The sequence below is a fragment of the Alligator mississippiensis genome, chromosome 10, assembly GCF_030867095.1.
Source record: "Alligator mississippiensis isolate rAllMis1 chromosome 10, rAllMis1, whole genome shotgun sequence".
Lineage (NCBI taxonomy): Eukaryota > Metazoa > Chordata > Crocodylia > Alligatoridae > Alligator > Alligator mississippiensis.
The window spans coordinates 69,547,641-69,573,326 of record NC_081833.1 but is presented as its reverse complement, the minus strand read 5'-3'; the positions used below and the strand labels follow the sequence as shown (position 1 = coordinate 69,573,326).

Here is a 25,686-nt window from a genome sequence, read left to right as displayed (position 1 = left end):
ATGAAGACTTCAATGTGTTCTGTTTTGGTCATGTAAGGCCTCCTCTTTCTGCTCAAGCAGCAGCCCCGCTGCTTACAGCTAACTGGTGGGGAAGCAAAAACGGCACCAGATTTAAACTGCAGTTGTTTCCTCCCTGCCAATTAGGAACAAGGCCATAAGGGGGTGAAGGGAGCTCCACCGATCAGAGGCGTGGAGGCATATGGGAGAACCTGCAACATTAAGGTAGCTGCAGCGTAGCCCACTTCTGCCTTGAATTCAGTAGGGCCCTATTTATAAGCACATCAGTTTGATGTCCTGTAATTAATTTGGTTGACATTAAAGACTTGTTCTCTTTTCATGCTAATCAGTTCACTGAAGCCAATGGAATAATAATACATGCCAAATGGGTCCAAGTGCAAATTTGGACCCAGGGGTAAGGAAAAGTACAACGATCCCCTTCTACCCCATGCCTATGAAAAGGCTGGTGTCTCTAGTTGAAAGTCTAGCTAGGAGAGACTGTGAATTGAAATGGTGTCAGTCAGAAATCTCTCTGAACCAAGGAATCTGCTGGAAGTTCACTTCATTTGGTAGCTTGAATCTGTCAAGCCCCATGCAACGCAAGCCTCCACATGAAACAGCCACTGATATTCACTGGCTCTTTCAAGAGCTCCTTGAAGCTAAAGCAGCAGTTTTTCACATCTTCATTTCCCAACCAAAATAACCTCCTTTCTAATTAAGAAACAATATTATCACGATCCAGAATTTCAAATATTTGTATCAATTAACTAAAATAGACCACAAACTTCACTGCGTTTCTGAGACACCACGGTGTACGGACTTGTAAGTCTCCTAAGACATCAGCACCACCCTGGTTATGCTCTTATAAGTGCATTAATTCTGGTTGTGCATGTTCTGGGGCTGAAACACTTTGACCCACTGTGGTCATTGCCTGCACGGGTCTTCTCAGGAAAAACGGACAATTCCGTGTCCCTTTTCCTCTTCAGAGATTTGCAAAAGATGTATCCTATTCCTCCACAGTTTTGGTGTGGTAAAAACCTCATAGAACCACTAGGTTACCTCTTATGGTACTACTGCTGTATGCAAGTATTGTTGCTCATCATGGGTGAAAGGCTCCTGTATTGCAGCCTGGACCAACTCTGTAAGACTCGGGCAGGTTCCAGCCTTAAGGGCATTGACCTCGTTACTGCTAATCAAGACCAGCTGACCCCAGCCCCTTCCCTCTGATTGCTTCTGGAGCTGCAGTTAAGGAACTCTTCCAGCACCTGAGCCTTGTTGCACACTATACTGGTCTCCAGTCCTTGAGCAGCTCTTGTTCCAGCAACATCTTTAACTTCCCTGGTTCCTGATGTTGTCTTTGGCTTGCTCCTGGATTTCAGCCTCTGGATTCTTCTTGCAGATCTGGTTCCTGATTTCTGACCCAGGTTTGGCTTATTCTTTGACTTCACTCTGTGGATTTTCCTTTGGACTTGGTAACTCAGTTTCTGATTCCCAGTTCCTGACTTGGCTTGGCATTTTGGTTCCTGAGTTGTGGCTTTTAACTCTTACCCCAGCTCCATGACTAGCTCTGCTTGCTAGGCTGGCTGGTGTGGTGGACCATGATAGTGAGTAATCACAGCATGAAGTGCTGACAGCTGTCTTTCTCTATATCTGCAAGGACCTAATGGCTTTGACATCATTGCAGGCTTGTTTTCAGCTTTCTGATGAACAAGATGTCAGCAGGTAACAACTTGTGCTTTGTTCATGCCCTTCTGGAATTTAACAGTGCTAAATATCAATCAGATTCTCATTCTGAAGCTTTTCCACAGGGAGTGTTGTTATTAGTTTGAAGCTGTTTTCTACCAAGCTACTGGATCAGGAAGAATGTGGATTTGCAGTGTCCTATGTAAATCTGTAAGTCCTTGCAAATGGCCAAATGCACCAGTTTACTTGGTATGCATTCTCAGATGTACCATGGATTGCAGATGCGTGATGATCACCAGGGATCCTGGTTTTCTGTGGGTTTTTTTTTTTTAAACTTGCAAATTCTTTTTTAAAAAAAACAACAACCCCAAATCTGTATTTTTTTCCACAACTTTTAAAATGAAATGCTGCTGTATATGTAGATATTGGGGGGCCAGCTGCTAGGGCTATGAGGCCATGGCCGTGGGTTCACAACCCCTAGATCCCTAGCAGCACCTGAGTCCCAACTGCTGTCCACAGGAGGTGGTGGCTGCTGCAGTGGAGTGGAGCCTAGCTCCCCCTCCCTGACAGCTGGTATGGGAGGGAGGCTGGATGCAGGGTGTGGGCTTGGGGTTTCCGGCCCTTCTGCCTTCCCCTGGGTGCCTCTGTGGACCTTACACAACACGACAGGGCAGGGCAGGGCAGGGCAGGGTGGGGAGGCTCAGTGCTGCTGCTGGGAGCCCCACACTGCCGTGGCAAGGTGCCCCCTGGCCACTCAGCAGCAGCAGGAGACATAACTCCATGCTGCCACACTTGCTGCAGCTGGGTGGCCTGGTAACACCTTGCCATGGCAGTGTGGAGCTCCTGGTAGTGACACTGAGGCTCTCTGCCCTGCCACACTGGGTCTGGCTTGCTGGGCCACAGAGCCCCCAGGAAGAGGGCAGGGAGCCCTGAGCCTGTCTTTGCCAGCCTGCATCCATCCCTACCCTGTGCACAGATCTGGAGGGCACGTGCCCCTCTTTTCCCTCCCTCCCCCAGGAGCCGTGAGGAACTAGCCCCCTGCCACCCCTTGGACGAGCTGCACAGGACAGACCCGTGAGTCTGTCCTGCTCCCTGCCTGGGCCTTGCAGCTGTGCGTTCCAAGCCCCATGCACCACCCCGGCTGGGCAGCAGCCCCAGCCCTGCCCAAGTCCCTCCCTCTTTCCCTATGGGGGTCTTAACCTCCTCCTCCCTTCACATACTTGCAGGGAGCTGCTGGAGCTGCTCTCATGCTGCCTGGCTGGCATGTGGTGCCCCCTGCCTGATTCCCTGCTCCCTGCCCAGCCCTTTGCAGGGTAGAAATCTGCCAGTCTGCAAAGGGAAACCTCTCTCCTTGGTTTTTCTTCTTGCATTAAGGAAAAAATTGGCTTTTCCATAGCTAACAGAACACCTGTATCCCTGATGATCACTTGCTTAGTTTTTCTAGTAAGGCAGCCTCAGGAGAGTGAGAGTGCTCACCTTTAAAAAGAGGTGCCTCTGAAGCAAAGCTGGCAAAGAAAGCTATGCATTTGCCCTAAATTGACAAAGTGGGCTATTTTGCAACTTTTTTTGTGCTGCAGGTCTCCTCTTGTACCATATTGGATTCTCTAATGTTAGCAGTGTCTGAGCACGGTCCACTGCTCCGTAACTTCAGTCTGGACTACGTGATTCCTTGTGCCTGTAGATCTTTTGGCTCTGCTCTGTCGAAGATCAGTTCAGGGCCTTCTGATGGATCCGATCACGAGGTCAGAATCCCACTCAAACCATCTCTAGAACTCATCCTCCTGCTTCACCCTGATCAAAAAAACCAAAACAAAATAAAAAAACTTGGACTGGCTTATTAGCCTGCAGCTATTTACAAATTATGGAATATGTTCGTCTTATATCGATCATGTGTTTCATATTTACACAGTGATTCAATACTCATTACATTTCTATATTGAAGTTTTATTGTTGGCCTCAACACGTTGTTGCTTTCTCATCAACAGTTGCTTTTCCTCAAGTTAATTGAATACCATTAAAAATATCAAGTACATCTAGTCGGCTGTTGTCAGAAATAAGGTGAGCTTCTATTTCCTTTTTGCTGGCACCTGCTGTTGGCAGATCAAAAGTTACAGCTATGGAGGGTGCTTTTTAACTGTCCCAATCTTCCTCTAGCTATTTTTTTTTTTTCTAGGGTTTTTTTTGCTCCTGATATCATCTGCTGTTCAGAAAAAAACCTGTCAAGCAGTCTGATAGAAGTTGCTTCATTTGGCATCTAAGCATGGTGCAACATGAACATCTGCCCCACACAGTCTCATAGATGGGTTTTTGTGACGTGCACTAAATGAACTTGAGAAAAAAGTGACTTTTGGAAAATGGGTGATGACTTTTCTTATATTTTATGATGCCATGTTTTTTGTATCTTTGGATTCTGGTATCCCTCTCAAGTTGGGTAGCCCCTTATGTTGTAATCATCATTGAATAATATATCTTTGCTCTAAAGTCAACATGAGTAGGGGTGGTAGAATCCATTAAATAGCTGATATGTCAGTACTGTGTGTTTATTGTTCTGCAGTTGCATGACATTGCAGTTAGAATTCCCTTTCAAAGACTAACTTCACTGAACTTTTTGCGGTTTCCACAATACTGGAGAGAGAAGTTTGAAAATTTAGTCTTGGAATGGCTTCCTTCCTTTGGTTTTTGGCCAAATGCAGAAGTCTTTGTGCCTGCCTGCAAAGAAATTCATGAAGTAACATGAGAAATGTAAGTCCTGATGATTGAATTTGCTTGGTGGTTAAAAGAAATTTTAGCTCTGTCCACTGAGCACTTCAGCAGACTTGCTTTAATCTTGGCAAAGAAACGTTTGCCAGGCTTCTATCTATGAATCATTGTTAAAGGGAATCTGTTGACAAACCCTTTTCCAGCTGTATTTTTAATGAGGAAATATCTCTTGTGAATAATCAGAAATTAAATTCTAACAACATGCTGCTACATTAAATAGTCTGTAGATAGCAAGGAGACCATGGAGTTAAGATACTGATGAAATAACACTGTCTAGCAATAACTTGGAGGGGCAGGGGGTAGAATTTCATGCCTGGATCTTAGTGTTACAATGTCGACCTCGTCTCCCACTTTGCAGGTGAGCGCTCCAATTAGTAGGCTTCTCCCTGCCTCCTCCATCATCTTGCAGCCTCTATTGAACTACAACTGCCAAGAGTACAAGATCCATGGGGCGAGAGGGAGTGTGGCCTAGTGAGGAGGGCGCTCCTTTGGAAGGGGAAGTCTTGAGTTGCTGTTCTTGTTGATGGGGTATGTTGTGTTGGACCAGGCAAGGGGTAGGAAACCTTTATTCTGGCTGTAGGCCAGAATGACCCACCCCAGTTTGTAGGCAGGCAGGTGCTAGGTGGTCTCCCTGCTTGTCTCCCCACTGTCACTGGGAAGTCTCCCATGGAAGGTTCCCCCCACTTTTGCCACATGCCACTGAAGCCCCAAATCTGCCTGTAGACTGTAGGGTGCTGATCCCTACATGACAGTCCCTGGCTTAAAAGAAAACATCAGGGGTCCTAACAGGCTGTCCAGCCAGGACTAAATTGCCCCAGGGGCCCAACCTGCCAGAGGCTGTAAGTGGCAGCCACACTGGCTGATGCACCAGCTGGCCACTGCTAGGGCCTCTTGGCTGCTGGGGATGGCAACCTCCTTACTTTAATCCACCTATGGCAGCAGGCCAGCCAACAGTTGTGCCTTGTCTGGTATGGTAAACTTCCCTGGATGCTCTACTCTTGGCTTTCTGACCCCTGGCCCAGCTCAGCTCTGTTGATGGATTCTGGCTATCTGGAAATTGGCTTTAGTAGCTCATTCTCTGACTCGAGCCCTGATCTGGCCTGTGAAGTAAACTCTGCTCCTAGGATTCCCTTGGACTCCTTCTCTGGCTCCTGCCCTGATCTGGTGGCCTAACCACTAGGGCAGATTACTCACAACATGGTCCTTACAGAAAATAACTTGGTAACAGGCATGGGGCAACTGGGTGTCTGGACTGCTTCTAGTAATCAAACTGTAGATATCTGGGAATTTCTTCAGGACAAAATGGTGGTGAATTAATCCAGGTATCTACATGGTTTTGCAGCTTCTATTTGACTTGGACCCCTCTGACTTAGGTTGTATCTCCAGGATAAAATTACTATGCTGCAAGGCTGTGCTGCTCTGAGTAGGCTGTTTCACAAATTGGAAGCATTGTAGACAATGTCCATACAGCAGTGCAAGTGGGCTAATTACCATGGGATGGGCTAATTGGCAGTGTTGCTTGGCAACGTTGCCTAACCTGCTTGAAGTCCTGCGGACACGGCTACAGTTCTTCTGCTCTAGGCTGCCACTGAGGGCCTGGTGAGTTCACCAAGTGGACATGGCTTCAGGCACCTGAATTCCCCGCTCAATCCTTCCTTAGTGTGTTGGAGGATGATTAAGACTTGCCTTTAAATACCTACACCTACCTTTAAAAATCCTTCAGGCTATCAGCAAAACAAAGCACTTGTTGCTTTCCCAGGGTTTCCAGACAACATCAAGTTAACTTGCAGTTTGATAACAGTGTCATTGCAGAACTGAACTTGGAAGCTCATTTCTTGTATAATGAAAGATGTTATGTTATCAAATACTGCATGATCGATGGATCAATATTTACCCAATTGTTTTTTCAGACACTTCGTAATAAATGAGACTTTCAGTATTACTGATGTAAGGCTTATATTAATCTTTTTCCATCTCACCTCTCTACATAAAGCTCTCACTATTGCTTTTGTTTTTAGTAGACTGAAGTGTCTGTACAATCAGATCTTGGTTTTAATTTATGGTGAGGCATCGGGCCAGTTTAGCTTTAGAGGCTAAAAACAACATTTACTTATGACTGTGTTTCTATATGACTTTCACTGTTTGTCCACTGCTAAATTATCTGAACACATACCACCGCGGCTAATGGCTAAACTGGAGCTCTCAGAAATGGCTTAATACTTAAACAACATTTACTCACTCTTGACTTAATAAGACGGCACAAGAGCTAGATAAATATAATTTGAAAAATGGAAGTAGGAAGAGAAAACAATTTGCTCTCCAGCTGGCGGTGAAAGCAGCATCATTTTGTCAACTGCAGTACCTTTCACCCCAAATGTGTATTGAACATGCATGCGAACACTAAGCAACACTGGTCAGGCTGGTATGTACCATACAAAAAAATACATTATATACATTGTTGGTACATTTTATTTTATTTTGGTTATAATATGGTAGTACTAAGAAATGACTACCAGAATTGGGACCCCATTCTGCTGAGGCATTACCCAATAAAAGAGGATTTCTGCCCCAAAGAGCTTCCTATCTAAATAGAAGAGGTGGACAGAAGTTTTATAGCTGGAGGACTGATACTCAAATTCATACGCACAGGAAGTGTTGGAAGAGCCAAGAGTCAAGTAGAATTCCAGATCCAGATATTAGCTACTTGGCTGATCTGAACTGATCCTATTGATATATTTCTTCTTCTTCCCTTGATTACCTACTTCAGCAGCCTCCCTTCCATATACACTTTTCCTTTCACTCCCTTCCTAGCATCTGACAAAGTAGGATGCTGTCTGCAAAAGCTAATGCCTCTCTGAACCGGTTAGCCTTCAAGGCTAGGAACCGACAACAAGCACAAACCAGTTTAAGTGATCAGAAACTAGTTTAAACCTGTAACAGAACAGATGTTCAGTGCATATAGACCAGTTTGAAAATGGATAGAAGGGGTTTGAGATGAATCTGGTGGAATGTAGTATCAGACTTAACTGATTTGGGTCAAACCAGTTTTTGCAATGTTTGTCCCAGACCCTTGCTAGTTTAAGATGAACCAGACTCTCCCAGCATGCTCTCTGGGCTGGGCGGGGCTCTTGGCTCCACAGCAGGGCTGGTCCCTCCCCTCTGCTCTGTGGCTGCAGCTCTGGCAGAGACTGCAGGCATCTGCCTGGCTTCCCCCTGCTCCTCCCACTCCTCATCACACTCTGCTAAGCAGGGATTTCCCCGTCCCCTCTGCCTTACAGAGCCACCTCTCAGCATTAGCTAGCAGACCATGCTGGCTAGGGTACATGCTGTGGCAGATGGGACAAAGGCAGAATCAACAAGTAGCTGGTGATGTCCCTCTCTGTTTAATCACCACATTAAGGAAAAAAAAAGTTATCAATTCCCCACTAGGCTGGTCAGAAGGCGGGGATGAGACCCCTCTCTAATCGGAGTGTCTTGTTGGGGCCTGGCCAGGCCCCCCTCAGCTCAGCACTATGGAAGGGAAAGGAGGGCTGATCTGGCACCGTCCGCTTCTAGCCTGAGCCACTGCAGTCATGTGCCTGTACTTTTGTTTTGTTTTTTTTTAGTTCAGAAAGAATGTCTTTACAGTTACAAATTGCATGTTAGTCTAACCTGGCTAAGCTAAACTAAAGATTGAATCGGTTCAGGATCAGGCTTTTTGAATGTCTGTCCCTAACCCAAAGGTGCATTCAGACAAGCATGTGTGGGCAGTTTGCAGGGCCACCTGCCTGTGGTGCCACAAACTGCATACGCCACACATGTAGGTGTTTGCTGCATTGCTAATTTGCAGTATGGTGGTTGGTTTGTGGTTTGGTGTGTTTTACACTGGCAGATCCCAGTGTCAAAAAGCCTGCACCAGAAAAAAGCCACGTGATGCATGTGCCGCCCAAAACTGGAGCCTGGCCTGCCAGAGCCATGCTTTGGTAGTCCATGAGCCCCGGTGGCCCCCCCAAGACCCCAGGTAAGGTTGCCTTCCCTACCCCACCCAGGGCAACTTGAGGAAAGGCTAGGTCACAAAGACTGAAGAAAATGTTATTTTGACTTCAAATGCTTCTGGGAAGGAGGGGAACCAAGGTGGCAGTGAGTTGCTAACATCACTTCTTTTCTTGTAGATGGGAGCAAGTGTCATGTTGAATATCATACTGCACTTCTGTAAGGTCTCTGCAATGTCTAAAAATGAGGAGGAGGAGGAGATGATGGCGGTGAGTGATCTCTGGATTTCCTTAGCCTTTTGGAATTTGGTTATCTGTTGATTTGTAAGGCCATGAAAAATGGACACCAATTTAAAAATGTAGGTCCCTGTGGAGATGGGCTGCACTGAGTATTGATAGATCTATTCTGTAAAGCTCTTGTAGCTGCATATGGAGAAAGTGGAAGTGGAATATATGGAAAACGATGGTACTCAGTTCAGCAGAACGCTTAAGTACCTCTGCTTGCATCTATTCTGACTCTGCAAGGAATTTAGACATTCATGTGAATAGAAGTCTATCCTTCAATCCCATCAACAGGAGCAGCTGCAGACTGCTGAGTCAAGGCGGTGTAGAAAAGCAGCAGTGGGTGCACCGTGGAAGTAGACCTGGTACAATGAGTGTGTTGGGTGGTGCACAAGACTACGGAGTTGAACACACCAGGGGAATGCTCTGGTTGTCACATGCAGCATAAGGTGCTCTGTAGCAGGAGGCTGAGCAAGTCACTTAGATATAGCCTTTGCTTTGTGTATGCACTATGTGCAGTCGTAGACATGGGTTGACTAGCTTTGAAAGAACTAACCTGAATTAGCAGTGTAGTCTTAGCAGCTTGGTGTGGGCGGAAAAATGCCTTAGCAACTCGGTAAAAACTTGGGCAGTACCTGAGCAAGCTGGTGTAAGGCTAATTCGCGTATGTCTGCATGAGCTGCAGTTATTGCAATGGAAAAAGAGAAGAAACCTGATGAGTCAGGCAATTTAAAAGTATTTCATACAATATTAAACTAACATAATCTGTCTCCCAGTTCAGGACCAATTTCAACTGTATTGAATGGGTGTATAGCGGTCAGTGTGCTTATAATGGTGGTATTCCATCCATAGCTTGCCCACCAGACCTTCTGACATTGCTCATGCACATTGGAAGTTTTAATAGGTTGAAAATGAGGTTGATGGAGAATGAAGACAGACATTACTTGCCACATTACTTGCTCAGGGGCCCAGAAGAGGTTGTCTCCTACTCTACAATATACCATCAAAATCAGGGCCCTAACTTTTTTTTTCCTATTTTCCCTGTTTTCAATCACTTAATCTACAGTCTCTTTCCTCTCTCCAACCATCCTGGCTTAGCTGTCCTAGTCTTTTTTTTTTTTTTTTTTTTTTTTTTTATTTTATAAAACACAAGGATGGTTACCTAGGTAGGGGAGGCTCATGCAATTGGCCACGCAACAAACTTCATGGTATGTTCTGTCTTGTGTTTTAACATTTGTTTTCCTTTTCTACATGAAACAAAGAGGCTTAACTGTTCTGTGATCATTGGACCTTGGCTCACATTTTTAGGTTAAGGGGTGGTCATAACCTGTAACCTCCATATATTAAAAAGTGATATTGCAATATATCTGGGTCTCTTTGAGCTGGGCCTCTTCATTAAATGACAAACTAAAACTTCTCTCTAACGAACGCTTGCTTCTTATTAAACACTGACTCATGAGTCATGGTTACAGAAAAGGGTGTGGCGCCCTGCTGGCTTTCGGGACTAAACATTTCAGCTCCGTGTGATGCAAGTTACTGTACAATACAGAAAGGAAAGTGCAGCCTTTGCTTGTTATGATGGGGGGTGGGAAATGAAGACTAACGGGTCAAAAGTAGAGATGATGATCTCTTTTTCAAGTGGAAATTTGTGTGCAAAAGAGTCGTGTGTGTGTGAAATGAGGGAAGGGCTGACTTTTGCAACAGACTTTTTTTTTTTTTTTTTATGAATCCAAACAATGGAAAACTTGGTTTGGGATGATTTTCAAGTTATAATCATTGTTTTCATCTAGAAGGTGTAAAACGCACATACATTTCTTTTAAAAATAAACCATTAAATATTATTGCCAATTCAAGTGCTTTATAATTTTTTTTTTCTCAAACTTCATACAAACTTTCCTGAAATACTTAAGAATTTTTCATTTGAAGACCATCTTCCATAATGCAATTTTTTTTTTTTTTTTTTTTTTTTTTAAAGGGGTTGTTTGTTTGGTATGTGTGGTGTATTTTAAATGATTTCATATTATGGTGTTAGTAATGCAAAAAATACAGCCATGCCAACTACACCCCAACCCTCCGCCCCTTTCCTCCCAAGGGAAAACCTTGCATTTTAAAGTTTTTTTTGTTTTGTTTTGTTTTGTTTTGTTTTTTTTTTTTTGATCGTCTCTGTTACTGGCTTATTCTCTAGTGTTGGGAAATAAATTTCCACATGTATAACTTTTTTTTTTATGCTGCATATTAATATAGCAAGATTTTTTTTTTTTTTTTTTTTTAAATAGCTTTAATTATAAAAGTACTGGATGTGATCCCTCTCTTGAGTTTCCTTAACACTTTCCATTATAAGAGTTGCTTGTGAACTTTTCTTTTTTTTTTCTCCAGGAAGCATTCATGTATCTTGTTGCTGGCAACAGGCCCTCTTTAATGAGCAAGAACCCCTGCCCCTGCCTTTTTTTGTCCCATGAAATTCCATTCAGATTTATCTGAGTAGTTATGTTTAAAAAAAAAAAAAATATAAAAAAAAATCACCATTTCCCTCCTCTTAGTTGATTTCCTTGGGGAAATTTAGTCAGCCTGCTAAACTTGCTGAACCTGAAAGAGCCTGACCTGTGCTGCCAATAAAGCTGCAGCAGCCTCGGAGAAGGTTGTCCGGAGAATTCCTGAGATCTGCTACCACCGCATCTATTGCAGTGGGAGGGAGGACAAGGCTGGCTGCTTCCCTAACCACTCCCAACCTGCTTCATCTACCCCCTGGCCCAGGATCTTATCCTCTGTCTTAAGGAGCACTGTATGGACCCAACTCCTGATGCCAGCCGCTCCGCCCAACCCACCTGGGTTCCTGGCCTTCCACTGCTGCCACCTCCTTTTTGTATAGAAATCTGAACTTCAGGGGTCCACCTTTTATTGTTACTGCATGTTATTTGGGAAGGATTTTCTAGGTATTGTACATAACAGCAGTATTAGACCTAGGGCAGGGCACCAGCACACCCCACTCCCTTCCAGGAGTCCTTGCCACAGCAGACACAATCCTGCACCGTATAGCATGTCTGGGGGGAAGCAAGTGGGGTGAAGGGGCAGCTCCCAAGGAGCCCATGTCATTGGTTGCTGGGCTGCTGCTGTGCAGTACTAGCAGCTGCTTTCACTGTGTAGGGAGCTGAGGCAGGTAAGATTTTTTTCCTTCACTTCCATCCCCACCACTTCTGCATAATAGAATCATTTTAACCTTGTCCTTAAAGAGAGGCTAGTAAATAATATTAAAAAGGGGCTAGATTGCAAGGCAAGGCTTGAGAAGCTAGCTGAAGCCAAAGCCATGGTTGCTTATGCAAACTTAGTTCATTGTAATTGTTATAATTGTGCACAGGTCAGATGCACCACCCAGGACCATATGAAGGTTGTGAGGACATCTGCAAATGTGGGATTTTTGGATGTTTGACTCTCCAACCAAAATATGAGTTCTTCTGCTGTAGCTTTCTCTGTGTATGGACATCAATGTGTGGCTACCGTTCACCTCCCACAGATGGTGACCGCTTATTGAGCCCAGTGGTTCTGCAGTTGTCATCCCGAGAAATAGTTTTTTAGGATGTGGTTTGGCCTGGGTAGAGTGTGCACTTTAATTTCTGTGTGTGCTAAGTCATGGCTCCCTTGCTCTTGTATAAGGCATGTTTCACTGTACGCTGTCTCGCTCTCATAACATTATTATTATTATTAGTGTCAGTCTGAAGGATACATTAGCACATCACAGGTCTGGAAAGACCAAAGTTGCTGATAGCACTTTGTGTAATGATCTCATTTTCCAGTTTAATTTTATTTCTCCTTATGTATATTGGACTCTGTTTGATATCAGTTTTATACAGCATGAGCATGGGGCCAAGTTTGTAAAATAAGCAATACGCTTCAGGAAGATGTCAGGTGGAAGCCAGGGTTTTATATTTAAGAAATGCTCTTATAGATTTAAAAAGTCCAGTGCCAAAACTGTGAAGCATTACTTGTATGTACCCTAGAGGTTGTGGACCCCATACAAGTTTTGCATGTGCAGTTTTGGGCATCTTGAGTACCATTCAGGCAAGTGGCATATACAGATGGTTCTGTTGACACCTAAATACCTTTTTTTTTGCCTGTGGGTGTTGCAGATGCTGAATGTCCAATGCTTATCAAACAATATATCTAAAACCTTTATGTGCACCATGTGGGGAGTACAAACATACGAACTGCTCTGGACAGTCTACCTCTACTTGTAAAAAGCCAGTATCCCGTGTCTTGAACAGAGAATGTAAAATTGGATCAGACCCTTGCATAGCTAATTATGGTCAGTCATTTAAAAAAAGACACTCATCCAGGACCCTGAAAAAAAAACAAAACCAACACATCATTATAAAAGATAACACCAGCATCTTTCCCTGTGTAACACCAGCCATTAGTATTGGTCAGTACATGGCCACCTGCTGCCACTTTCTACTTCCAAAATCTCACTGCATGTTCTTCTCACTTTTCTCCCTTTTTCACTTCATGGCAAATCAAATAATACAAATTAAATCGATTGGAACCCTGCACAACACCACAATCAATGAAATACATTACTGAAGTCTATGTTCGGAGGAATGTGTCAATTTTTGTATTACTTCTACTTCATTAAAAACCTCCATCACAAAAAAAAAATAAAAAAGATACCAAATAATTTTGCTTCATGAACTATGATGGCTCGTGCCCTATTAGCTAATGATGGTACAAACTGCATTGTCCAATATGAGGAAAAGGAAGAGAGAGAACAAAACATTTTTTTCCGATCACATGCTGTTGCCTCCAGGAGAAGCAACATGCAGGAAGTTTAAAACGGTGTGAAACTGTTTCCTCTAAGATGTTATAAAAAGCAACAGCATTTAACCACAAAGTGCTGACTTTTTCTCTCAGAAGGTTGCTCTTTATGCCAGAGATAACATAAGCATGACATGATGTGGCAGTTTCCATGGTAACTAATTATTTTTTATTGAACAACAAGAATAAACACAATAGCAGCACAAAACCTAGCATATCTTGGCAAGCAAGTTAAAATATCCTAGGGCATTATCAACATATGCAGTCATCATCTTATTTTTTTTTTTTCTCGCTGCTTTTCCCACCCCCATTCCTCCTTGCCCAGCCAAATTTGCATGAAAGAACACATTTAATTGCAGGTCAGAACCGGGTATTCGACCTTGTCTGACTACTACTTGTATTGAAAAACCCTTACTCATGCTACTGTGCTATCCATTCACAATGGTTACTTAGGTCATTGTGGCCAAATTCAGTCCCAGTTGCATGTGTACTTGTATCTGTTGGATTCCTGGTCCCAAATATTCAGACTAAATCAATTCTGAATGTACCCAATCCAGGTTGAAAGGGATCATAGGATATAGCAGTATGACTGTACACCATGATGGAGTACGGGAGTCAAGAGAACAGAGATCACAATGTGAACTGGTAGAGTTTTACTCGTGGACCTGGTACTCCTTACTCATGTGAATATAAGTTGTAAGGGAAGAGCCTACCTAAATACAGAGTAACAGTGAAGCGACTTGGAGGATCGGGGAATTCGGACAGTAGCAACTGATCCAGATTTCTATAAATTGCACTAGTAGGTCCGTGCACATTTTTGTACATGTGGATACACCGGCACCGCCAGTGGAATTCAGGCATCAAGTTTCTGAACAGCAGGCCCTGTGTTAGTAAACCTCCTGACCAAGATTTTCAAAGCTTCTCGTTTTACCAAGAAACTGGCTACCCAAATCCCAGAGGTAGGTGGTCTTGGAATTATCATTCCATAGAGGTACAGAGAATCGATTTATTCCACAGAAATGGTACACTGAAGAATCCTGTTCTGAAGTTACAAAGCTGAGAGAAAAAGGGTTTGACCTTGATGTTCATCAATGGACTGTGAGTCACGTTACATTTTACTAATGGAAAAAAGAAGATTTAAGGTCCTCTAGTGCTCATTGATGCCAAAGGGAAAATCTCTTTGGAGGCGGCAGGATCAAGCCCATACTGTTTAATTTGGAGTTCCTGCAGATCAGTGCAAATACTCATGTTGACTTTAATGGCTACTGGCTTGAATACTTTATCTAGACCGTGACATCTTCACACTGCTGAAGTCAATGGAAGTTTTGCCATTAATCCTTCTCATGTGGAAGAGAAGGAAGAGCACAATAGGATACCCTCTTTGAAATTATGAAAATGCCTCGCCAGAAGCCAGCTCATAAATGACAAAAATTGTTCATTTTATATCCAGCCGTGTGTAGTACTGGATAGATTAAGTCACAAATACAGCTGCTTGTAATAGCAAATACCCCAGTACTTGGGAGAGATTTCTCTGTTATATGATAGATTGCTTTTTCATAATTCAAATGCTTTCAAATTCATATTGTTAGCTATGGTAACTGCAGATTATTTTAAAGGTAGTGGCAATGCCAGCTTTGCTGCAGCTACTGCTGCTTGTATTTTCAGTTATGCATGAAGGCTCTTTGAGGACAAAATGGCTACACTGCCAAAACCGAAATATTTAAAGATTATTTTTCATTTCCAGTTGATGCACCAGACTGAATGGGGAAAACCTGTCTCTCCTTTCTACGGTTATGATGCTCAAAATAGCTGAATCTCATTGGTTTAATTCTAGCTTCATTAATGGAAGTAATTATCCCCCTGTCAAACGTACAACCTCAAAGTCAATATTTTGGTTTGGTTCACAGTGAGTTGAGCTAAACCAGTTAAGGTCAGGATTCGTCGGAAGAGGCTGGAGAATTACAGGATCAAATGACACATATGTGGCAAAACTGACTTGCATTAAGGATTGTATAAAGAGTATTAATACCACTTAACATTCCTCCCTCATTTGAAGCAATAAGAAGCCAGAACTAACATGACAGAAAATCTTTCTGGATAGTACAGTTATGTTGTATAATGTAGAAATTAGATGATAGAGATATGGGTAAAACTCAGGTCCCATAGGAAGTAATTCTTATGATTTGGTACGTAATGTAATCTCCATTGAGCCATTACCAAACTGGTATCCCGAGGTGGTGACAGAAGGCTGTAGATGAAGAGTGGCGAGCCAAATGAGTCCATTCCATCTCTACTGCAGTCAGGTACATCAAGGATGTATTTCTCTCGCTCTCTTTTGGTGGAAGCACAAAATAAGAGCTCTAACTATACATTGCTATTAAAAATGTAATGGTTCTGTGTGCAAGAGTTGGGGCACTGGCTCGAGTGTCCTGAATGAACTGTGATTGGCATGATTAAATTCTTCATTCCTAAATCCTTCCTACAAGTTTAGTTGGGTATCTTATTCTTCAGTCTTTACTATGCACATGTAGCTAGCTACTATATTCCCCTCCAGTCTTCATTTCTGGATATGAAAAGGCAAGGCTTTGTTTTGTGTGCACGCACGTGTGTGTGTGTCTATATGTAAGAGAAAGGGAGATTGAGAGTATTTGGTGGTTGGAAAATTCCTTCCAAATTGAAATATTGATTCCTTACCCTCTCCCTGCACCCCAAATAAAGGACTCTTTAAAATTTGCAGAAACGTTCCTGACACGAATATGTTGGAGGTATGTGAATTTTCTGCAAAAGAACTTTGGAAAGAAGGTTACTATAGAAAACTCGGGACTCATCCGGCTGAGGGAAGGTCGCTGAGCTCTTAAGGAAAGAGTAAGGTCAGAGGTAGCATGGGATGGGGCAACCAGAGGCTGGGTCTTCCACAGAGACGCTCTGGCTGCCTGAGCATCTATATGGCTGGCCCTCACCCTGGTGCTGAAGCATGCTGCCTGCCCACGCAGGGAGCTGGACCGGGGCTGCAGTGCTGGTAAGTAAGGGGTTGGGGGGCTGGAAGAGGGGGGAGGGGACCATGGGGGGAACCCCCCCTGAGCCCCCCTGCCCCCACCCCCAAGCCAGTGGGAGGTGGGGCCAGGCAGGGCAGCAATCCAGGGGGCTGGGTGAGCAAGCAGGGGTGGGGCATGTAGGCCCTGCAGGGGGGATTGCTCCTGCGGGGGCCATTTGGCCCCTGAGGGGGGGCAGCAAAATATATAGGTATTTAGAATTCACTTTATTATGATGATAGAGACACTGGTAGGCTTCCAAATTTTGCTTTAACACTGTAGATATATCAATAAAACATTGTCTGTCTGTCTGTCTGTCTGTCTGTCTGTCTGTCTGTCTGTCATATATAGTAGTCTTTTGTTTTAATTGTGGAGGAGCATGGATTTCAGGGTATTTAACAGAGTAACTTTGGCATTTTTTTTTATCAGGGATTTTTCAGTTTTCCAATAGGGAACACCAGAATTCCTGCTAGGGAGGCCAGTGGCAAGACCCTGCTTGCTCAGAGCTGGCACCTGGGACCCAGCTGGCTGTGGTAGACCTCCTGGCCAAATAAGGCCAGGAGAACGTGCTTTGACAGTTCAAAGCAGGCCATCACACCTAGACCATCTTCTGGGTGACAGCTGCCAGATGGCTGGGCAGGGGGCACACATGGCACTAATACTGCACAAAGGCCAACCCTGCAGCCACTGGCAGCTGGCCCAGAGGGGCAGATGCCTCTACTGGCTGTGCAGTCCCCATCTGGGTCTGGCAGGTGGCAGCAGGCCACAGCCAGGCAGCAGCCCCTACTGCCAGACTGCTGCAGTGGGTAGAGGTTGCAGGGAAGTCTCAGGGCTGCTTCAGCAGTCCAGTTGGCACAAGGGGTAGTGTCCCCAGGTACCACTTGGCTGGGCCCCAGAAGCCCTGAGCTGCTTGCCAGGGCAACTTTTTGTACTACTGGGGACAGGACAGGGCAGCTTTTTATACTGCTGGGGACAGCACAGGTGCTGGCTCCGGGCTCTTGCTCCCCTTGGCTGCAGATCTGGGAAGAGCCAGGCAGGGTTATTTTGCCCCAAGTAGCGCAATTTGCCCCATACCAAAGTGCATGTCCGGGCACGTGTGCTGAGGCAAAAAGCCCTGGCTCAAATTTGCACAGCTTGTATTTGAGCTCCTGCAAATGCACGTGCCTGCATGTGTGGATGCGCCCATAAAGTGCTGATTAGGAAATGTTGTTTTTCCTAACATGCAGATACATGGTTATGTAATATATCTGAATACACATTTAAATAAATATTAACTGTTTTAACACAACAGCCCCCTCTCCTCCCTTTAGTTTTGACAACCGATAGCATTGCTATGTGAGGGAGCATTGTTCTGACATATGTTAGAGCTATTAGCGCAAGAATTATTTCTCCAATCGGAATTTGGCTGCAACAAACCCCAGAGAGAGATTGATTCCAAAAGATTGAAAAAAGAAAGGGAAAAAAAATCATCAATACTATTGACAATTTTAGAGGAGAAGATGGGAATTAGTGCCACAATCTCATTGAGCAGTAATTAAGATGGAACAAGATCATTTTAGGTTTTGATGGCACCCATCACATGACAGTAGAGCACACCTTCTACTCTCTGCTGTTCCCTCTTGATCTTCTTCCCCTCAGATTACCCCTTTAATCCAGTAGCACAAAGCTAGGTCTCGCATCCTGCCACCTCTGCCTCATCTCCTTTTTGTCTGTGGTTGTGTGCCTCACCCTGGGTTTTCGTCCTTATACACCCATCCCTGCCAGTGCCTCCCCCTGTAGTGCCACATTCCTAACCTCATGTCCATCCTCTTCCTCCTTTCTCCTTCACTTCTTCCCTCTTCATTCTGTCTCTGGACTGTCCCCTCCATCTCAGTCTTCCATGACCTGTTCCTGCATCCATCTAGACAGTTAAAACTGTCACCTAGGCTGTCATCCTCCCCCTTTGGTTATGGCAACATCCTTTTCTTGGGCCTTGACAAATGCAACCTGTCCTCATCGTGCTTATTCAGAACATTGCTGCAAAAATCACTTTTGGTGCCCATTGCTTTGAGCATGACGCCTCTGTCTTTGTATCCTTCCCCTGCCCCCCTTTCTTTATTGCACAACCATGAGCTGTTTCTCTTCACTTTAAGGCCCTTCGCAGCCTCTTCTCCCTCCCACTACCATCCATCCTTCAGTATCAAGAGGTTGAATCCCACATCTAGTTGGAGTATGATGCCAGCCCTATGGGCTACTTGTTAGGTTTTCAAACAAGCACCTTGATGCTTTCTCTCTGTAGGCTCTGTAAGCTCTCTCAATAGCATCCTTAAAATCCCTTCCTAGAGCTCTCTAGATAGGGATGCTGCTGGTGAGTACAGACCTGAGAGGCACAGCCATGCCCACCTGCTTCTGCTTTGTGAGAGACAAATCCCATTAAAGCTGTCCTGAGCGTACCCCTGCCACATTGCTCTCCACCACACCTAAACCAGAGGGCTCCAGAGCAGAAGCAAGCAAGAGTGCTCCACAGTGGCTTTACTCTCTCACTTCCAGGTTTAGTACATGTGGCTCAGGAGCAATAGGCAGGAAATGGTATGAATGTAGTCCAGCGATTCTCGACCAGGGTGCGCTGGCACCGTGGGGTGCTGTGAGATCCTTTTGAGGGCAGTGGGGTTCCATGCAATATTCGCACTGTTAGGGTATGCAAACACTTGCACACAATTCATAAGGTAAACCCAGGCCTACAAAGTTCTTTTGGTAAATTTGATATCTTTTATTAGACCAACTCAAATAGTTGGAAAAATTCTTCTTTGCAAACTTTCGAGTACAAATCACTTGTCATCAGCCTGACAAAGGTATTTGTACTCAAAAGTTTGCGAAGAAGAATTTTTCCAGCTATTTGAGTTGGTCTAATAAAAGATATCAGATTTACTAAAGGAACCTTGTCTGCCTAGGTCCTTAGACCAACACAGCTACAACCTACACCCCTGCAAGATAAACCCAGAGATTTCAAATAGAAATCCATCGTGCCAAACGCATTTGGGCCTGCTGCGGCCTTTCTGAGTTCTCTGCAACGGAAGAATTGCTCTGTTCTTTTTCCATAGTCAGAAAAAGAGTGAAAGCTAAGAGCTCGCATTTTCCAAGGTTGAGAACCACTACTGTAGTCTCTCTTGCTGTGTTGCCTACACAATCCAGACAATGGTTAGGCTACTGATATGCTCACACGCCTACATCTCTGACTGGCTGTTATTATCTCATAGTTTCCTTGCATTCCCCTGTCTATCTCTAGCTATTTGCTGTGTCTTATTAGCTTGAAAGCGCTTTGGAGATGGGGGCCATCTTTTGTTGCTTGTTTGTGCAACAACTAACACAGTGAGGTCCATGACTAGGGCTTAGAAGTGCTGCAAATAATAAATGACAATATTAAGCCAAATAAACTGGGGCTATTTGTGTAAGCATTACAGATTTACCGTAGTGAGCACAGAGTGCTGCTAGAATTTACATTAAATTAGCCTTTTAGAGGATTTTCTGGCCTTTTAGAGTCCTCTTAATATTGGCGGTGGCAGGAATAATGCATACATTCAAGGAATGTTAACATTCAGCAAGCTGACACAGAGCCCATGCCAAGGAGAGATATGTAGTTATATGATGACAGACTATGAAGATAAACAAGCTTTTGTGGGATCCACCATGAAAAGAGCTATTTATTAGAGAGAGACATGCGCTCTCGAGATTTTTCATGTTATGGCTGGCATTGTATATGAGGCACTGTGGACACCACTGATATAACAATACTTGGAGGATTTCTCGAGATAACACAAATTATGGCACGATGGGGCAGAGCATCAGTTAGTATATATTGGCAACAAAGTCAGTGCAGCTGCGATGATCTATTCCCACTGAAAAACTACCTCGGCATGTCATGGTAGCTTGTCAGGGCTTTCTTTGAAAAATGATTTTTTTACCGTATAACTAAAAGCATGTAGCTGGTGGCCTCTATGAATTACTTGCAGATATCTATACCCAGTTCAAATCCTGCAAAGCCAGGAGGTGAGAGAGTGCTATATGTACTTAACCGAGTAATCTTTATTCAAGCTTATAGACAATATGAAGTCAGGGAAGTCAATCCTCAGGTGAATAAGAATTGTAGGATCAGGCTATCATTAACTTCCCTTTCCCTGTATAACACGATTATATGACATCTCACAGGATGGCCTTTACATCCTGGCCTTGATATTTTTATTCCTGGAGGACAAGGACAAACCAGTTTACACAGCTAGTAGTTCAGGGCAACTCGGCTGTGATATGTTTAGGTATTTTAAAAACGGGAGTTAACATGGTCTTATGTTGTGAAGAAATGGAAGATCTGATTCTCATTTACAGTAATGTCCTTTTAATGCCATTCTGGCAGTGTAGCGACCCCTTAAGTAGTATATTTATTCCTCCTTTAATGCTCCTTTACTCTAACCAAGTTGATTAAAGGTGGATTGGGATAAATAGAAATCAGGCCTCGAGTCCTTGTTGTTGCTGATTTTGTTTGAGAGGTTGTCATTTTTCTCGAAATATAATGTGTGTTATACCCATCTATCTAGATCTATCTACACCCCCCCCCCCATATGTCTGCCTCTCTTAAAACTCTAAATATGGTTTTGTATTAACCTTCAGGAATAGTTGGCTATATTGTGGATTTTTGTTGAGAGATGTATTGGCTCTGTAGGAAATGGTGTAGGCTATTTTCCTGGTGATTATTGTGTTACACTAATTGCCGTGGTGTGAGGACTTGTTCCTGCAACGGTGAAGTGATACCCAGTGAATGACAGCACTGTTCCTTTTAAGGACGAAAAGATCATAATTTACCTGATATTGCTTTTGGCAACCAGAAATTAATCTAAATAAGGCTGCAGCCTAAGAGATGGAAACCAGACTGGGTCCGTTAACTGTCACAGACATCACAGCATTCATGAATTAGAGGGCTAATAAAGTAATCCTTAATAAAACAGTATATTGTTTATGGATAATATCTTCATTTACTCCCACTGTAGACATCCTCTTCTCTCAAAGATGTTACGTGGCACGTAGAGTTAGTTTATGTAAGTGAGATGCGACAATGAAATGCATCTTGATTCGCATCCCATAATAAAGGTCTGGTTATACAGGAGTCTTAACTGCTGAGTACTGGAAGCTAGTCTTGCTCTGTATAAATCACATCTTGTGGTACATCTCCACTCGCAGTCACAGTGATACTGTCTAGATGGTAGCTAAAGGACAGGCTGCAAAACCCACCTGGGAAGCAGAATAATTGAGCTTGTGTTGAATTTTACCATCATGCCATGGTTGAACTTCCACTGGTACCTGGATGAACTAATTTAAAGCTATCTTTGGTATCTCTGCACTACCCTGCAATGACAGAAGTGACCCTTGATATGAAGACATTTTCTGCAGCAAACTCCCATCTGGATTGTAAGTAGAGAAAACATCAGTAATAATCTATCCTGGAGGTACTTGTCAAAGAAAGGACTATTCATCCTCCCAGATGTCGAAAATGTCTCCTCTTCAAGTCCCCAATTTCCAATGGAGATTTGTAGTATGAACTGTATTGGCTCAGATTTGATGTGAAAACACACTTCAAGTTGTTGTCTCTGATAAAATGTAATGAGTGCCCTACAGGAAAATTTGAATTAGCAGACAAAATCTTATGGAGTCAGCATTTGCATTACTTTACAAGAATAATAATTAGGCACTCGGATACCATGGTGATGGATGTAGTATTTGAACCTAAATAGAATAGATGATGAATGATTTATCAGCATGTTTTAGAAGAGTAGTTTTCTTTCCTCTCCCTCTCCTCCTTCCCCCTTTTATTTAATCTCTTAATAAAAAATTGGTTAAATAAGTCTGGGTTTCCTTCTGGAAGGGTGGAGCAAATAGACATAGACACAAAAGAGAATTTAGCTTTATTGGCTATGAAACTAAATGAAAGGGTGGAGAGGGCATATGCAGATGTAGCTTGAAACCATCTCGGGATGCTGACAATGTTGCCCTGTGCCTGCACAACTCTGAACCGTAAGTGTAAGGGACTGGGGCCCAGGCAGTCTTCTCTAATGGTTAAACCATTGAGGAAAAGCAGGGGCTCTGGGCTGAGTCAGAGGATGGGAGCCATATTACCAAACCAGAGGGCAATCCAGGCGCAGAGTCCACAATACAGTCCAAAGATGAGATGTGAGTACCAATATGAGGGATAATCCACAGGGCAAAGTCCAAGAGCAGAGCTAAACTGGGGTCAGGAGCCAGGAAACCAACCCACAGGGAAAGCCAAAGTCCAGAAAGAAGCCAAAACCAGGGTCAGGAGTCAGGAAAACAAGACAGAAGACTTGCCACAGCGATCTGAGTGAGAACTGTTGCCTGGCCAGCAAACCCAAGACCCCAGCTGGTGCTAAATGGATAGATGATGCTCCCAGTAGCCAATCAAGATGCTCGCCATTCCTAAACCGGAGCAGAGTTAATTAGCTGACTGCAGGTGTGGCTGTTGAGGTATTTGGTCTATGCAGACCTGCCTTATCAGAGCCTCTGACAATAAGCCTATGAGGAATCCCGCTGGCAAATGTCCACTTTTGTTCCAGTTTGTTAAAAAAAAAAACCCAACCCTATATGAGCCAGGAAACAAGCCTACAAATGGTTTCATTTTCACTCAGAAAGCCAACAGGTCTTGGCAAAAATCACCTTGGCTTATCAAGGCACCTGAGATGAGAACCTGTAGGATTGTGACTGTTGCATGGCACTGTGCCAGGCTTCGTTGTGCAAAGGAGCTCAAGTTGGTTGAGGAGCTGTCCTAGTATCGCGAGAAGTTCATGCTCATCATTTCAGTGTCTTAGAAGCTCTGCAGGGATCTCCTGCTTTGCTGAAGAACATGGATTCTATGATTGCAGGGTGATTGCTGCTGAAGAACTATGGATTCATAGATGCTGGGGTTGGAAGGGACCTCAAGAGGTCGAGTCTGACACCCACAGCAACATTGCACACGTGCCTTTTTAAGAGGCAGCATTAGCATGATTCAGAAGATTGCTGTTGTCTCCCCTTATAGCTCACCGCAACCTTGTTTTGAGACTGCCCAGATAGTACAAGGAGAGATGAGTATAGGATTTGTCCCAGTGAATTAGAGTTGATGTAGTTGCCACTTGGGTTTAGTGTTTCATAGATTCATAGACTGTAGAGTCGGAAGGAACCCCAAAGGATCATCGTGTCCGACCCCCTGCCCCTGTCAGGAAAAGAACCGAGGTCAGATGACCCCAGCCAGGTGACTATATAGCCTCCTCTTCAAGATCTCCAAGTTAGGTGATAGTACCACCTCTCTTGGCAGCCTGTTCCAGATTCTAGCCACCCTTACTGTGAAAACTTTCTTCCTAATGTCCAACCTGAATGTACTCTCCACTAGTTTGTACCCATTATTCCTAATTACTCCTAGGGGTGCCCTGGTAAATAGCACATCTCCAACTCTCTGTTGTCTTCCCTTGAAAAACTTATAGGCTGCTACAAGGTCTCCCCTTAGGTGTCTCTTGTGAAGGCTGAAGCGATCCAGATCCCTCAACTTCTCTTCTTAGGGTCTTGCATGGAGGCCACTAATCATACAAGTGGCCGTCCTCTGGACCCTCTCCAGATTCTCTGCATCCCTCCTGAAGTGCGGCGCCCAGAACTGGACACAGTACTCCAACTGTGGCCTGACCAGTGCCGCATAGAGGGGGGGCATCACCTCCCTTGATCTGTTGGTCATGCATCATGCTAAGGCATGATAAGGTGCGATTGGCTTTGTTGATGGCTTCGTTACACTGCCGGCTCACGTTCATCTTGGAGTCAGCTATGACTCTGAGATCCCTTTTAGCCACTGAGCTGCTGAGGAGGTCGTCCCCCAACCTATTGGTGTGCTGGAGATTCCTCCTCCCCAGGTTGAGTATCTTGCATTTGTCTTTGTTGAATTGCATCCTGTTTCATTTTGCCCATTGCTCCAACCTGTCTAGATTGGTCTGTATCCACTCCCTGCTCTCCGGTGTGTTAACTTTGCCCCATAACTTGGTGTAATCTGTGAACTTGGACAGGGTGCTCTCCGTGCCCTCGTCTAAATCGCTGATGAAGATATTAAATAATACGGGTCCAAGGACTAAACCCTGTGGGACACCCCTGCCCATCTCCTTCCAGGTCGAAAATGACCCATTCACCACCACTCTTTGGGTGCGCTCCCTAAGCCAGTTTGCCACCCACCTGACTGTGTAAGCATCCACTAGCTTCTTTATTAGAATAGGATGCAAAACTGTGTCGAAGGCCTTTGTCAAGTCCAGGTAGATGACATCTGCCCCGGCACCAGTGTCAAGACAGTGTGTGACCTGGTCGCGTTGTGGTGGAACAAATCTGGAATACCATATTCAGAATCAGATTCTGCAGCCATTGAGTGGCATTGACTTATGCAAAGTTGTCCCACTGAAATATCGAATCACAGAAAATGAGGGTTGGAAGAGACCTCAGGAGGTCACTTAGTCTAACCGCCTGCTCAAAGCAGGACCAACCCCAGCTACATCATCCCGGCCAAATAAGAGATGATGCTTCAGCACCTGGCATTGCCCTGTCCTCACATAGGCAAAATGGCCATTCAGGTCAGCGGTTCAACTCCTACAGTCCTTCCTCAGGACTAGGTTCTGGCCAGCTGCTCTGAGGGTGCATAAGGAGCATCTGAGGAGGAGCACAAGGAGTCTCCCTCATTCCTTGCACCCAGCCCTGAATGTAGACACAGTTGTAGTCTTTGACTTTCCTTCAGTGCTGGGACTAGTGCTTGCCTTGTCCTCACACTCCAGCAGGGACGGCGAGGAGGCAGAGCCAGGAGCCTCTTTGTTCTCTGCACTGACCTTGGAGTTAAGCACCCTTAAAGATGCATCATAGCAGACAGGCGCTCTCTAATCCAGACAGCTCCATAATGCAGAGATGTCCCCATGAGGTCCTGCATGTTTACTCCATCTTGCATGGCTCCGCAAGGGCTGAGGAAGAATTGAAGGATGCGGTTTGATGGCAGTGCTAGGCCAGAGGTGAAACACTTGCTGACTAACTGCTCTAGACTCGCAATGCACAGATTGCCCCATAGTAGCTGCAGTTGTTTCAGAGCAGGCAAAGGGAAAAAAAGTGTTATTTAATTAGAG

The 25,686-nt window shown here is 44.4% G+C and overlaps 1 long non-coding RNA gene across 1 annotated transcript in view; it reads left to right on the top strand.

The window, feature by feature from the left end:
* The first annotated feature begins 1,356 nt into the window (after window positions 1-1,356).
* LOC132243610 (uncharacterized) overlaps window positions 1,357-25,686 on the top strand; it is a 65,633-nt gene continuing 41,303 nt past the window's right edge. The window contains exons 1-2 of the long non-coding RNA XR_009455303.1: window positions 1,357-1,421; window positions 8,592-8,681. This is a non-coding gene — a long non-coding RNA (uncharacterized LOC132243610). The remainder of the gene's footprint in view (window positions 1,422-8,591; window positions 8,682-25,686) is intronic.